Below are 11719 nucleotides of genomic sequence, written 5' to 3'. Positions count from 1 at the left end.
TTATCTGCTGATGCATTCACTCAGTAGCAAATTATTGCTTGTCCCCACCGGCTTCTTCCTCTTCTTTCCCTTGTGGTTGTTTTCCTGAACTTAAAAAACATTTTTTTTTTTTTGCCTGCTCTTTATTCTCTTTTCTGAACAGTATCAGCTGCAGTAAACATGCAGAGACAACTACTACATATCAATCACTGTGCTATACAAGAATCATTTCATTCTAAACAAATTCTCTTTCCCAAATCCTCTGAGTCTAAAGGTTTTGATTCCTTGTAATCTTCTTGAATCTTACCCTCTGTAAAAGTAATAGTGACAACAGAAATATCTGAAGAGTTAAAAGAGGCGCCAGAATGTGATTGAGCACAAACTTAGCAAAATAAAGGACAACCAGGATTCGGGTGCAATCTACTGTTCTGAACCAGGCTGGAGGAAGTTTTTTTGTTGTAGTGATTTGTTTTTGTTATGGTCATTCTTTGGGGTTTTTAACCTATTAATATTAAGCTGATTCCTTTCAACTTCCTTTCACTACCTCCACTGCTATGTCTCTGATCTTAGCCACCATCATCTCTCATGGATGATTTTAACAGTCTCCTAACAGGTCTCCTTTCTTCTACCTTGCCCACTTCAGTCTATTCTCAGCACAGCTTCTAGATGCCCATATGTCACTCATTGACTCAAAATCCCACAATGGCTCCCTATTTCACTGAGTAAAGGCTACAGAATTTTTCGGTGGCCCAAAAGGACCCATGTGACCCAGCCCTCCATTCCCCACCAATCTTGTCTCCTAGTACTCTCATCCTTGCTCACTCCACTCCAGGCACACAGACCTTTTAGATGGTCTTCAAACACACCAAGCAGGCCCTCAATTTGAGGGATTTTGCTACCTGTTTTGCTACCTGATCCACCATGAACTTCTCCTGAGTCTTTGCCCAGATGTCACCCTCCCATCAAGGCCTACCGTGATCATCCTATAAAATATTGCTCATTGCTCCCTTAAGCCCCCTCTGCTTCTCACACACACCCAGAATGCTTCCTTCTACTGTTCTACTTTTTTCTTTAATCCATCTCATTTATAACCGTTCAACATACATAAGTTACTATGTTTATTATCTGTCTTTACAACACCTTGCAATATAAACTGTAAAAGCAAGGATTTTTAACTATTTTGTTTATTGATATTTCCCAAATAACTAGAAATATGCCTGGCATAAAGAAGATGCTCAATAAATATTTATCAAATTAATGAAAGAATGAATGAACTATCTTACTGTATTTCTTTTCAGGGTTTATGTCTTATAAATGACTTCACAGAGAGAATATTCTGAATGCAAAGCTTTATGCATTTTTTTCTTAATCACTTCTAGGAAATTTTGATGTCGTTTGTCTGACTTCAGAGTACTATCAAGGAGGCATGAAACATAAATACAAAGTGAGGCAGAGTTCGAAACCGTACGGTGATCAAATACAGTACCAGAAGGAGAAAATTCTTTATATCGCAGCTGAGGAAATTGTGTAGAATTATTCTCCTGGCAGGAAGTAGGAGAGAGAACTGAAACATTTAGAAAGAGAGAAGTATGATGATAACTTCAGTCTCTAATTGGGAAGAGTTCATTGTGTAGTTTTCCACTCTTTACTTTCAGTCTCACCCTTTCATTTCTGTGTGTGTGTGTGTGTGTGTGTGTGTGTGCGTGCGTAGTGTGTATTTATTTGTGTTTGCTATGGTGTGTGTACCATGTATGTGTGTGATGGGTATGTGTATATATATGGGTTATTCAATTACAAATAACTTCATATCTTTCTAAATACATAACTTTCTCTGTGCTTTGTTTCTTTGTCTCTTTTCACTTCCTGCATCCTGTCTTCCTTATGTGTGTTACCATCTAATTGTATCGTTTTGTGGTATAATAAACGTAATTTAGCTATATTTAACATTTGGAATCAGTCAGATTTTCCTTTTGTCTTTATTCATTTCCATCTATGTCTGTTCTACTGAGAACCTCAAATTAAAGACATCGATTTTTCTTTTTGTAAAATTTGATTTTTCTCTCCTACTATTTATTCATTTATCAAAACTAAAATTTCTTCTGAAAACATGTTTTAAGGTATAAAATGAATATCCAATGATCTAACCAAAATAAATATTTTTAAGAAAAGAATTATTTTCCAAGGTAAAATAGCCTCTAGATTTTAATAAATTGCATTATTTCAATATGAAGTTCTTCCATGTGAGAATTTATCGAATTTAATGGTTAAATTAACTAACTTTGTGGTTTTTGTTTTTGTTTTTATTTTTTCAAAGTGAAACAAGCATATATTTAGATAAAATTGGGACATTTCTTGAGTCCATATACAAGAAAGTTGTATACCATTAATATGATGATATCGCATTCACAAAGCAAACAGAAAAAAATGAAGATGAAAAACATCTGGATATACTAGATATACTAATATACGGTAAGATAAGTTTTGGGATTTTCTTCTTGTCTTCAGCTGCTAGAGATGGTTGCGCACATTGAGGACATTGCCAGCTTCTACCTTGACAGAGGAAAATGCCTATAATTCTAACTTTAATTTGTTTGTTGATATGCACTTGTATTGAGAAAGTAAGTGATTTGAGTTTTATTTAATGGAAAATAAAGAGACCACAGAAAATTAATATGGTCAGTTTCAAATTACCTGACTTCTTGCACTTGGAATCTAAGAATTCTGGATCTAGGAGAGACTTTAGAAGTAGCATTTAGAGATAATTTTTTCTAAATTAAAAGAAAGCCCAGAAACTCTACTATAATGAGGAGGACTTCTTTGTTTAAATTTCAGTGTTTAATTTAAACACTTAAGTGTTAAAATTTAATTTCATCTCTGTCCAAGGTGAGGAAAATTATAGTCCTTTCTTCACCCTTGACATATCAGCTAGAAAACCTACAAGTCATCCCTGATCATCTACATGTAACATTTCATGTCGCGTGGCATTTCTGCAAGTCATATGGCATTTTGTAGGTCACGTGATGTTTTCATACATCAAATGGCATTTCCATATCATGTTATTTCCAGAAGTCATATGGCATTTCTGTATGCCCAAATCTTTTTTGGTCCTGATATCTGTGGATTAATCAAAAGCATGGGACCCTGAGAAGACGGATTTACATGCTGATGAAGAGAAAATTTTACTGTCCTTGGCTCTTCTTGAGCTTGTTCCTTTGAGATCCCTGGAAGGAGGTCTGTACTATCCAGTTCTCACTGCTTTTAGGAGGCTCCCTATCTTTTGTAACAGCAGAATGTTTGTTTTTCTTTCTGGAATTCTAGCCAAATGCACCAAGATAAATAACACAGTATGACCTTCTAGATTTCATTATTATTTATACAAAAAAAAAAAAAAAAGAAAGAAAACACTTTATAGAAAAGGCAAAACAGTACAGTGATTGGGAAGGTAAAATTGTCATGGGGGTCAAAGAGGTGCTGACTTTAACTAGCATTTAGTGTCTACCAAGTCTCTTCAGAGCTCTGATTTTAGTAATTATAACACATTTTCTAGGAGAGATTTTACTGCTTAGCCCATCTCAAAATTATCTCTGTTTCAGAATTTTTAGAGGTGCTGATTCAATCTAATTTCAAATAGGAAATTTATAACAAATTTTATACTTTCAGTTCTTAGCCTGGGATAAAGGGCAAGAGTAAACTGAAGTTTTTGGAAAGAGTAAAAACTGATTTTGTCTTTAGTCTATGAGAGAGAAAATCACCTAAGTTTATAAAAAGGCCTTGCTGCTCCTTCCAGTCCTCTACTAGGTTGAAGGAGGAAGAGGATAAAAGGCTTACATGATGAGGTTGGTCAAGAAAGAAAATAAAGTGCTCCATTTCTAAATTGTGTGTTTTTGTAGGCATTAACTGATGCGCATCAAAATTCTAGATGTGGAGCTCATAAAAATTCTAGATGACTTAAATTTTTCAGGCAAAAATTCATGTTTTATAAATCAGCAATGATCCACTTGTTAAATGTGTTTCATTTGTGTGTTCAGGAGAAAAGATAAGAATAAGTCACTGTATAAATACTTAAAGACAGATGACTCACAATTTAAAATAAGTAAAAATTATTTACACTTTTTTTCTTTTTTTTTTCTTTTTTTGTATTTCCTAGGTCCTTTGATATTTGCCACCCCTGGTGAGAAAATATGAATTATCTTTAAAAATAAAGCCTCATGACCACATTCTATTTACACTCGTGGAGTGAAAACACACAATTCCACTGTTGTTCCAACACAGCCAGGTAACTGCTTTAGGAGAAAAAAAAAGCCCCAAAACTTTTATATAGGACTATGGGGGCTAATGTTCTTTCTTAAATATGGGTGTGGTTCCAGATGAGAAAATCCAGTGGAATAGTAAGCAGGGCCTGAAGAACTTGGGAGAGGAGTTCCTTTTGTAAGTCAAATTTGCTTCCAGGAGGGGACGTTATGGTCCAAACTCCTCTGTGTATACAATTTCTCCTTTAGTGCCACCTCCTGCCCACCTCTCTACCTGTCCAGCTGCCAGGTATTCTTATATTCAATCTCTCCAACTCAAGTGCTAAAGTAGGAGTTGAGTACAAGATGCAATGTGTGAGGGAGGGAGCAGGGGTGAGAATTGAGCTGCTTAGAGGAAGTGATGAACAGCACGTATTAATATTTCTGAGGCATCACCATTATAGAGCATGTCATTCAGCACTTTCAACTCAGAAGAAAATGAAAATTTTTTAATATGAATGCCCAGGAAGCTGACTCTAAAATGAAGATTTGTGTGCAGATAGTGCTCTTGGGATCAACGACAAAGGAAAGAAAAAGAAGCATAATTGGGTAGGGGGAGAGGTTGGACAGAGATGCAGCCTCAATAGTAGTCATAGCCAATCCTACAAGAAGTCCTGAAGATAGGATGGCCCTTGGCTGTCCTGCTTTGGGGTAAGAGACTTGGTCCTTTATGTCTCTACATCAGTCACTGGGTGAAAGCTTGAATGAGGTGGCACTTTTCAGCAAATGCTGTCTGCAAGGGGAGTTGACATCCACTGGAGCCAGTCCTTCATTCTTAAAGGGGGATCTGAGATGAGGATCCAGAATGTCTCTCATAGTTGCCCAGCAAAACAAGTAGTTCTAGGAATTAAGGGTATCAAGGAAAGAGCCAAACTCAGAAAGAAAAGATTTGTAGGACAGAGGGACTGAAGGTAGGCATTGATGTTCATTGAAATATTCCCTTTTGATTTTAAAAAATAGACAGTCTTATGGTAGTACCAACATAAAACTCCCATCAAGGGAGTTTGCAAGTCAGCATTCTGTTCTGATTAGTCAGGAAAGGATCATATTACATATATTCCACAAACACTTCTGAGTACCTGCTGTGCCCCAGCACTGTGTGGAGTGCTGGAAGGGGAGGGTTAGTATTACGTAGAGTGTTAAAAATTTGGAAGCAGGGAGGCTGGGATGAGACTGGTTAGTGGAGGAGAAAGACTGTCACAGGTATGTGGGAAAATTAATTTAAGCCTCTGCAAGTGGGAGATGTAGGATTATACAATGATGGGTGGGGGACCGAAAGACCTTTTCATGTAAGAGTCAAGTGGATTCAGATTTAGTAAGGTTAATGCAAAGAGCTTGGGGGTGGGAAAGTGGTACATATCATCCACAAATCAAAGGTTCAGACCTATGATTCAAAACAAGTCTGTCACATTTCAAAGCCTGAGTTATCATTACTACAATAAATGTTTGCTGAATGCATGAATTAGATATTTAATGATTGACATTTTTCAATGGCAGAATCACTGTAAGTTTTTGATCCAGTAACCCTGAGAATATAATAGCCAAAATTGATAACAACACTGATCTTGTTCTTTGGCCCAAGTTAAGCAACACCAAGGGCTTCATTTGCATCATCTTGTCTAATCCCTAAATCCCCACTTTATGTGCATGAGAAAACAGAAGCTCAGAAATGTAAACACATGACTAAGATCACAAAGCTGGGAGCAGAGGAGCCAGAGGACTCTGTCACCAATTATTTGTGTAACTTCAGGGCTTATGCATTATCTGGTTCTTCATTAAAAAGTGTGATTTAAAAGATAAAATGTATTTGTTTATTTTAGGAGAGACCCGAACATATCTTTGGCAGATTCCTGAAAGAACTGGTCTTACTTCAAAGGACTTCGAATGCATACCTTGGTTTTACTATTCCACTGTGAACATGGTCAAGGTAAACTTTAAATCAGTTCTGTTTTTATCTTGTCTCCATTATAATGGAAGGAAAAAGGAGTTCATTTTTGTTTTTAAAAAATCTTAGTTCTATGTAAACTTTCTATTAAGTAATCTAAGTACTGCTCAGCTTTTAATCCTATACAGGTTTGCATTTTTCAAGAGCAAAATTAATTTATGACATTTTCCAAAATGTTACTGTGAATTGAAAAATATATATAATTATATAACAATACCCTCTTCTTTGTTTCATTGAATAGGAGTTAAGTTACAGAAAACAAAGCATGGAATTTAAAAATTCTGTCATTAATTTAGAAATATACACATGTTTTGTTTTTTTTAAACCCTCAACTCTGGAGTTCCAGTTTATTTGCATTAAAAAAAAAAAAAAAAGAGTTCCCTTTTTGAACTTTTAGTTATTTTGGCCTACTCTCTGCCTGGAACAAGAACCTACTCAGACATTCTACCCCAAAACAAAATGAATATAAACAAACCACGGCCCCCAGCTGAAGGTGGCTACAGGGGCAGAAGCATCCAGGGGAAAGGATCTGAGACTTTTAGTCATCTCTACTAACCAACTCCTATGTCAGGGAATTCTAATTAAAACCAAAATTCTGTTTTTTAATTAAATTTTCAAAAATCGAGTTAAATTCACTGAAGACTGTGTCTAAAATCCTTCTTGGGGGTTTGTTGTTCTCTTCAGACTTAAACTCTAATGAGTAAGATAATAATCTTTCTTCAAGGGTTTAGCATGTCAAAGTTTTTGTTCCTTACTCTCAGATTTAGAATCCAAATAATTAAAAACTCATGATCTGACCTTACTAAAACTAAAACTTTATTCTTTTTTTTATTCATTAGGGGAAATTTTTAGTTGTGGGCACAGTTAATATTCTTGCTTTATCTCTTCAGGATCTTAGGAATGGACTGGTGGACATTTTAATAGTATGCCTCAAAAACACCAAAGCCACCATAGTTCACCATGTTCTCCACTTCGTGATTTTTAATGAGAATGAATCCCGGTACCTTGAAGAAAATATCAAAACCTATTCTTTATAAAGCCAAGTAGGCTAGAATGATATTAATTTTGAACTCAGCAACCAAATGCACGGTAATGTCTACTAATTTTCTAACCATAGCCTGTAGGCTGTTTCCCACAAAGGAAACAGATGAAAGTTCAAATTTGTCAAATTCAGCACAGTTTAGAGAACACAGACACATATAGCTGGGGTGTATATTATGTGGACCAGGGATTAACCAATTTTCCATAAAGGGTAGGATAGTAAAGAATTTAGGCTTGTAGACTACACAGTCTTTGTCATAAGCTGTCTTCTACTCTGCCATAGTAGCCTTAAAGCCCCCATACATAAGATAGAAACAAGTGGAATTAGCTATAAGCCAATACAACTTTATTTATGAACACTGAAATTTACATTTCATATAATTTTTACACTTCAGGAAAAATTTCCCTTCTTTGATGTTTTTCCAATCATTTAGAAATTTAAAACATTCTTTGTTCATAGGTCATAGAAAAATGCAGTGAGTTCATTGGATCTGTCTTGGTGGCATGGCAAATTCTGATGCTTTTGGAACCAGGCAGGCAATGGAAAATCAGAATATCAGTTACAATTTCCAGAGAGCCCCACTGCACACTTTTCTAAATATTTTATCTCAATGAACACAGGGGCAGGTGGGGTTTAAGGCAACCTGAAGGGCATGTGGTCCCACCTACTCTTCCCACCACCATTACCAAATGACTTTAACAAGCAGAACTTAAACTCTGTGCTTGTCAACAAAAATTTCTTTATAGGTTGATTGTGACAAAGCTCATTCTGTTTATGACCTCTTCCACCTAGAATCACAGTAGTAAGACAATTATTCAAATAAAACACACAAATGATCTCACTTAATCACAATTTTACTCGTTCGAACTTCTGGTCTCGAACTTCTGGTCCCAAACTTTTCACCTGAGGAAACTTAGGGAGATGACTGGGTAAGGGATCCCTAATAAAGCAAATACAAATATAATTGTTTTTCATTTCTTAGGGTTTTTTTCCTACCCAGGAAATATATATAAACTTAAAAATTAATTCAAGGACTATATCCATGGTAATTATTATTTTTTAATAGGAATCACAGAAGGCACATAGCACTGTACTAGGCCCTAAGGAGATACAAAGGCCCATAAAATGGAGCATCTTCTCTCAAGTTGTTTGCAGTGTAGGGGTGGCAGACTTGTGCATTGTTACAATACAAGGATAATTTGGGGGATGCTTAACAGAAATATAAACACAGGGCTATCTTTTAATTTCTTACTTGAAGGTAGAGAAAGACTTCATGAAGGGAGTATTTGAGGATGTATAAATATCTGTTTAGTAGAAAAGGAGAGGAATAACATTCCAGGTAGATGGAGCTAAGTCATATAATACCTGGAAAGAAAAAGCCAATGGAAGTGTGGAAGACCTTAAATACCCTGCTATGAATGTAGACTTGATCTAAAAGAGGGTTTCTCTGAGGCTTGTCACTATTGGCATTTTGGGCCAGATAATTCTTTGTTGTTTAGCGGGGAGGGAGCTGACTTGTGCTTTGCAGGATATTTAGCAGCATCCCTGGCATCTATCCCATAGATGCCAAAAGCACCTACCCCCGAGTTGTGACAACTAAAAGTGCCTCCAGGCATTGCCAAATGTCCTCTGGAGGACAAAATTATGTTGACAACCACTGTGCTAAAGGCATCAGGGCCACTGAATTAGAGAATGATAGAAATGGGTGTGTATTTCAGGAACAACTCTGGCAGTCAGCTAGGCACTTGCACTCTGAGTGTGAGCCATGGATCAGCATCCTCAGCATCACTTGGGAGTTTGTTAGAAATGCAGAATTTTAAGCTTCACAGACCTAGTAAATCATAATCTGCATTTTAGGAAGATTCTTAGGCCACATGCACAGTACAATTTGAGAAGCACTGGTCTAAAGCAGTCTTCTAGTTTTTTCCTATTACATCTTTCCATCAACTAAATGTATTAAAACCCTACCTCCATTGATATATGGTTATAAATTATATATTTGTACCACTGAGTTAATGTATTTTTTGTGTTTCAAAAGATATACACAAAATAGAAAAGTAAAGAGGAGAATATATACTTTTTAATTTTAGTGTGGTTTTTTTTCTTATTACCCTTTGAAAACCATACCTATATAGAAGATTAGAGAGGGGGAGAGACAAGAGGCCTAGAACTCAGGCAAATGGCTATTCCAGTCATACAGGTGACAGATCACTGACTTAGGGCAGTTAAATGGGAACAGGCACTGCTAATATTCTAAGCCTCTTGTGATCATTTTAAGTATATTTTAAATATATAGACATATTTAAGTATCCACCTGCTTAAGCATCCTTAGTTATGAAATAGCCTAGTCCAACCCAATTTTGTTAAAGCAAGTCAACTTCATTTCCTCAAGCAAGAAAAATTCTCTAGCATTGGACAGATTTATTAATGGATGTCTTGTTCATGTTTAACTGTTTCCTTTAGCTGGCTTTAAAACCTTGTGATCTCTGAAAACAACCATGATACTTTCTATGTTTTTTTAAAACCCAAATTATTTCAAATCCTTGTTAAATATAATTAACCATGTCCATTCATAGCAATTAATGGAAAATGTATGGAAATAACCAAGGCCTGATGTTTCACATTGGAGATGAAGTGAAATTGTATCTGATTGGCATGGGAGTAAGTTTGACTTGCATGTGATTCACTTTCATGGCCACAGCTTTGAAAACATGGTAAGAGCTTTGGGCAGCTCCATTTAATTACTGTGGTGCTTTGTAAACCAGCATGGCAGGATAATAGAACCAGAAAGGAAATGAACAAACCAGAACTAAGGTTCAATACATACAATCTATAATATATTGGGTACAAGTAAATAATTAAACATCTAGCTCTTTATATCCCATGGACATTTGATAAATGCTGCTGAATACACGAAGTGCATTTCTCACTCTAATCTCATTTTACTCAATGAGTAAATAAGACATCGATAATCTTTAGTTGTACCCTTCCTGTCCCAACTTTCAAAAAAATTTTCTAACTCTCAATGACATAAATATTTTGTCACATTTGCTTTCTCTTTTTATATGTATTTTTTCTGAACCCAGTTGAAAATAAATTGCAAACATTATGATTCTTCACCCCTAAATACTAAAGCATCTGTATTCTAAGAATAAAGACAATCTCTGCCCAACCACAATAATGTTAACACACTCCCAAACTTATCATTAATTAGCTAACATAACCTAACATACAATCTATTAAAATATCCCTAGGTATTTCCAAAATGCTCTTAATACTGTTTTTTAATCCAAGATCTAATCATTTATGTACAGCAATTGGTTGCCGTTATCTCTTTCCTAAAATCAGAAGAGGCCTTGTGCCTTTTTTTGTCTTAATTTTTTATGACATTTCATTTTTGAAGAGCACAGGCCATATAGAATGTTATGTACTCTGCATTGGTCTGCTAGTTTACTCATAATTGAATCCATGTCAAACATCTTTAGTAAGAACACACTACATAGGTGATATTGTGTACTTCTCATTCATCACATTAAGAACTACCTGGTGTCAACAGGTCTTAAGGTTGGTCAGGCTAAGTCTGATAACTTTATTAAAATGATATGTACTATTCTCTCAATTTTAAAAGTATCATTTTCCTATTGTAATTAATAAATACTCTGTAAAGAGATTTTTTAAAAAAATTCTCATTACATGGTAAGCATTTGAATCAGTTTTCAAAATGCAAATCTATATACTATATTGTGACTTAGGTTTGGAAGACTGTAGTTTATAGAATGTATAAGTGCCAGTTTTACAGAACCAAAAATAAAAATTTATGCTCCGACCGTGTATCTAGCAATATTAACAGTTGGAATGTATTCTGCTATAAGTAACAGAAAACCAAGCCACAAAGGAATTATCAATGGTGTTTGTCTCAAATTTAAAAAAAAATTGGAGGTTAGTGGCTACTAGAGTTGGTTCAGAAACTTGATATGAGGGCCTTTCCTTTGTGACTATGTGTCATAATTGCAAGATGGTTGCTGCAGCTCCAGATATTACAACTAGTTTGAAGGCAGAGGAGAAGGAAAAAGGAGTAGCACCAAACCACCTCTCCTTTTCTCAGGAAAACAAAGTCTTCTGAGGAGCCCTAGGAAACTTCTGCCTATGTTGCATTGGTCAAACCCTTATTCTTTGAATACTCCTAACTGCAAGGAAGGGTGTAAAAGAGCTTTCATAGTGACCGCAGTAGAAATAACAGGGCAAAGGAGTTGGAAATGTCTTGTGGGTTGACTAACAGGCAGTGTCTGCCTTCAACGAGTAAGAATATTTGAAATCAGAAATTGGTTAAACAAAAGAGTTCAACATAAGAATTAAAACCAAAGTCAGACTTTTCATTCTTGTTACTTTTATTTTGTTTTATTTGTATTTATTTATTTTATCTATTTTAATTCCAAAATTTTTCGATTACAGTTGACATACAAA

At 35.5% G+C, this 11719-nt stretch overlaps 1 pseudogene; it reads left to right on the top strand.

Moving 5' to 3' along the window:
* LOC102884982 overlaps positions 1–11378 on the top strand; it is a 34699-nt pseudogene extending 23321 nt beyond the window's left edge.
* The last annotated feature ends 341 nt before the right edge of the window (positions 11379–11719 follow it).

The sequence above is a fragment of the Pteropus alecto genome, unplaced genomic scaffold, assembly GCF_000325575.1.
Source record: "Pteropus alecto unplaced genomic scaffold, ASM32557v1 scaffold239, whole genome shotgun sequence".
In the NCBI taxonomy this organism is placed as follows: Eukaryota; Metazoa; Chordata; class Mammalia; order Chiroptera; family Pteropodidae; genus Pteropus; species Pteropus alecto.
Note: the sequence above shows the minus strand (reverse complement) of the source record. Positions and strands in the feature narration are given on the sequence as shown.